The 4891-nt window shown below is 35.7% G+C and overlaps 1 pseudogene; it reads left to right on the top strand.

Annotated features, from left to right (window-relative positions):
- Positions 1 to 3954: 3954 nt before the first annotated feature.
- On the top strand, positions 3955 to 4057 carry LOC137661674 (U1 spliceosomal RNA; annotated as a pseudogene).
- The last annotated feature ends 834 nt before the right edge of the window (positions 4058 to 4891 follow it).

The raw sequence follows: 4891 nt of genomic DNA, 5'->3' as shown, positions 1-4891 counted from the left end.
GTATAACTATTCTGATGCTGATTATATACGATACTACTTAAAGCTTTTCCCTCTTCCACTAAAACTACAACAGAATATTTTATCCTTCCCAAACTAAATCCTAAATTCCTTAGCTGTCACTAACTTTGCCTCACTGTTTGTTTAGTTGCAGAGAATAACACTTCTTACATATTTTTTATTAATATCATCTCAAATAATGGAGTGAAAGCAAGAAAAGTATGAAGTTTAACAGAATATATTTTTTGAACAAAAGTTAGCTTCCTGCAAGTATTTAAAAAACTAAACAACCCCCAAAATATCAAAACCAAAAAAACCTCAAACCACCACCAAAAAAACCCCACACAAATCACAATTCTTGTTTCTATTCAGGGGGAAATCTCTGTTTTATTTGATGAATTTAAATAAATTCTGTTTATTATATGAAAAATGCTCTACAATCCACTGGAAACGCTGTTAGAGCAGGCAGTGCAATATGGTTATTTTGAGCTACCAACATTACCACTGAAAGTGTCAAAGATCCACTGCGTTAAAACAGAGACACAGTTATGTGCTGCATAATGTTCTGTTCTAACACCTTGCTGAAAATGCGCTGAAAAATCAAAGTTCACATTCTACAGTCCCCTCAGATTGACGGATGTTGACAGTGCTCTCCTCGTCACCTATATTTTTCTTAGTGTGAAATATTGGTCATAAATCCCCTGAAGATACTGATTGCTAAGTCTTTTCTTCCACTTCCCAAGCCCCTTCTCTTATTTTGCCTAGCAATGTTTACCCAAAGTTGTTGTTCAGTATATCTCTCATTTTTATGTTTATTTGCATAATCAGTATTTGTATTTTATATGAAAGTGTAGCATTATATATCAACAGCAAAAGGGAGTTAATTAAATAGAAACTTCTGAGTAGATAGTAATTTTATCCCTAGAATCCGTATACTTCTCAGACTTTTTTTTTTAAATACATAAGTATTAGTACAGAATGAATTCTCATTGTTCAGTAGTGGAAGAGAAAAACTCCCTCACATTCATATCTAAATTAGTGCTTCTCTCTGACATAAAATAAACACTATTTTTTATAAATTACAAAAATTTATTTTTGTAACTTTGTTTCCCCCTGGTGACACACAACATATATCTTAATGTAAAGTTCTATATTTCATGTGTCTTTTAAATAATACCAAAGTTACAATTTTAGGAACATCATCCCTATGTTAAGAACATCCCAACGTTAGGAACATCCCAATGTTAGGAACATCAGTTCAGTACTAGTTAACAATAACACAAATAAGCAGAAATTCAGAACAGAGGACACTGCCTGGTGTCATTTTTAGAATAATTTTCTACCCTTCTGTGCCTATGTTCCATATGCATCAGTGTCATCTCCACAAGCCAACATGAGCTGTTCTGTTGCAGGAGAGAATTTTCCATCTTCAGTTTCAGCAAACAAAACTAAATTCAAGAGAGATGGCTTCAGTTCTGGCAAATTTAACCAGTGAAGTGACCTGTGGAAGAACCATGTTTGAAATGCAATATTATATTTGCAACTTGAAGAAGAAACTAAAAAAAAAACCCCTGTAACTGTTACTTTTGCATGAGATGTTATTCAAAGCTGAATTATATCAATTAAGAATAAGTTATTTCTCTATTTATGAAAGTTATACAAAAAGTTTTTTTGAAATGGAAAAGCAGATAATGGAAAATAATATCTTGCTAGAATGGCTAAAACTGTAAGAAAAGATTCTTTAAAAATTTAAAGAAACGGGAATGTAGTACTTGCAGACATTCTCATTACTCAAAAGGTGGTCATGTTGTAAAGGTGAAAAGACATTAGTGGGTAAAGCCATGAATATTTCCCCATAAAACTTTGGGATCGTTCAGAGGATATCTGTCCAGAGTGTAACTGGGTTTTGAATGCCATTGAGATAATTAGAGGATATGTCCTAATTTAGTCATCTAAAGGATAGACACCATTTTCTAACTAATGAAGAAATACTTAGACAACTCTGAAGAGAAAGCAATTTAACCTTTAAAAAAAATTAAATAAATCGAACACTAGTACTGGAAGAGAATACAGGGATGTTGACCCTCTTCCCCGAACCCACTTTTTTTTTTTTTTTTTTAAGTAACTAAAGTACAACCTAGTTTGTTTCAGTTTTTAAAAAAGGCTGATCAACCTCATTTAGAAGGTGTATTAAAGACCATCTTGGAACCTGACTATTTGAAAGACTCTCAAATTAAAAAAAAACAAAAACCAAAAAACCAAAAAAACCCAAAGGAAAGTATTTGACTTAAGCTATTAAAAAGTTAAGGTAAAACTGAGCATGAAAAACTTTAGAGTAGAAATAAATGCTTATATTAACTGTATCAGAGGATACAAAAATATAGTGGTTCGTGGAAACTGTTGCAAAGCAGTTGGTCCTGGTAACATATTTATAGCAGTGTGGTTCATGTTTTCACTAACTTCATAAAGGCTGTGCATAATTTATTAGAAACTAATTTACTCATGAGTATAAATTTTCTGGCAGTTGGGAAAAAAAAAATCTCTATTATGCATATTTTGCAACTTAACTTCCTACTTTCCTTGTTAAAATGTGCTACTATGGCACATTCTTACATTAACTTCTGACTGTATAAATTATAAACCAGCAGGGACCTTTAAAAAAGTCTTACAAGACACATGCTTGTGATACATATCTACAAGGATGTCTTGTTTATAACCCAGTAAGGTATTGTACTAAAATTACAAAATTTTCCTTTGGTTTCCTTCATTATATCTAATTCTCCTTCTCACCAAAGATGCAGCTTTGTGGCTTGTTGTGAAAACTAGAAAGATTCTTTTCAAAATAAAAGCTTACATAAAATGTGATTATAGTTCACTGTTATTTTAGCCTTCCATTATTGCATACTAGGAAAAAAAAAAAGAAAAACAAACAAGCAAAAAAAAAAAACAAACAAGAAATATCTTTTTATTAACTGCTCTGGACCCTATGTTTTTTAGAAAAAAATGTTCAGAATATTACAATGATTTGACATTATGATTTTGGGCAACAACATACAGCTTTTAGTATGTCTTAAAAGTAGGGAAAGGGAACACTTTTTGAGTGTTGACCAGTGCTCCACCAGTGATCACATTTCTGAAAACGGGAAAAAAAAATATTATTTGGGTAGTGGGGTGGTGAAGTCCTTATAGAACTTGCCATGATGCCATTCAGAGGTTCAGTTTGATCTCTGCTGTCTAAGCAGCTACAAAAGCAAGGGAAAAAGTGAGAGGGGGAAAACGCAAACAAATGAGCAGGTGTACTTCTCTTCCCAAACACCCAGAAAAATCTGTGCATAATGGTTATAATCCAAATGCACTTTTCACTTTCATAGGTCACTATTCTGTGCAGTATTATTGCTGTCTCTCATGTACAATAATGAAAAACCTTTCAATATATTTATATAAATACTTTAAAAGATCACCAGTGAAGGGCTAACAATGGTAAGGAGAAACAGGAACCTACTTTTCTCAGTGTACTAGAAGCTCTTCCTGCTTAGTCTAGAGAAAAAGATGAATGAGAGGAAATATGATTACTGTTTTATTACTGCATCAGATGAGAATACACAAGGGCTGCGGGGGAGATAAACTATTTAACTAAACAACAATACTCGCACAGAAACAAATGTGTACAGATTGACCATAAATAAATTTAAGTTGACAACAGACCTCTTACAGGCTTACAAAAAACAGCAGAGGTATTAAAAGTATGAGAAAACCCTGTACTTTTAAATGCAACTTGATAAAGCGATGCTGTGGATTACATAAGGTGGTTCTCATGACAGCCCATGGCTAGACTTCAGCACGAGGGAAATCCTTTCCAATCTGATATTTTTAGGACTGATCTTTTCTTTCACTCAAATACAGAAAATAAAAAAAACATCAAAACCGAGACTTACTCTTAAGAAGACAGACAATAATACAAGACACCATGATCAAGCAGGTGGTTTTCCCAGGGCGAGGCTCATCCCTTGCACTCTGGGTGTGCTGACCCCTGCGATTTCCCCAAATGTGGGAAACTCGACTAGGTGAGTGCAGTTAAACTTGGTCAGTAAGTAATCTTACCTGCCAGGGGAGACTTGAGGTCGACCCCTAGGATTTTGGAGTCGAGGATACAAGGGTTCTGAGGCCAATTACACTCCAACTGAAAAAGAGATACTGGCAGCATATGAAGGAGTTAGTGCTGCTTCAGAGGTAATCGGTACTGAAGCACAGCTTCTCCTGGCACCCCGATTACCAGTACTAGGCTGGATGTTCAAGGGTAAGGTTCCTACTACTCATCATGCAACTGATGCTACATGGAGTAAATGGATTGCATTAATTACACAGAGGGCTCGAATAGGAAACCCTAATCGCCCAGGAATCTTAGAAGTGATCATGGACTGGCCAGAAGGCAAAGACTTCGGAATGCCACCAGAAAAGGAGGTGACACGTGCTGAAGAAGCCCCACCATATAATGAACTACCAGAGGATGAGAAGCAGTATGTCCTGTTCACCGATGGATCCTGCCATCTTGTAGGAAAGCATCGGAAGTGGAAAGCTGCTGTATGGAGTCCTATACGACAAGTCACAGAAGGCACAGAAGGACAAGGTGAATCAAGTCAATTTGCAGAGGTAAAAGCCATCCAGCTGGCTTTAGACATTGCTGAACGAGAAAAGTGGCCAAGACTGTATCTTTATACTGACTCATGGATGGTGGCAAATGCCTTGTGGGGGTGGTTAAAGCAGTGGAAGCGAAGCAACTGGCAGCGCAAAGGTAAACCTATTTGGGCTGCTGAACTGTGGCAAGATATTGCTGCTCGGCTAGAGAAACTAGTCGTGAAGGTACGTCATGTAGATGCTCACGTACCTAAAAGTC

Source organism: Nyctibius grandis, chromosome 3 (assembly GCF_013368605.1).
Source record: "Nyctibius grandis isolate bNycGra1 chromosome 3, bNycGra1.pri, whole genome shotgun sequence".
Lineage (NCBI taxonomy): Eukaryota > Metazoa > Chordata > Aves > Nyctibiiformes > Nyctibiidae > Nyctibius > Nyctibius grandis.
The sequence above is the reverse complement of the archived record's forward strand: the minus strand, read 5'-3'. Positions and strand labels throughout refer to the sequence as shown.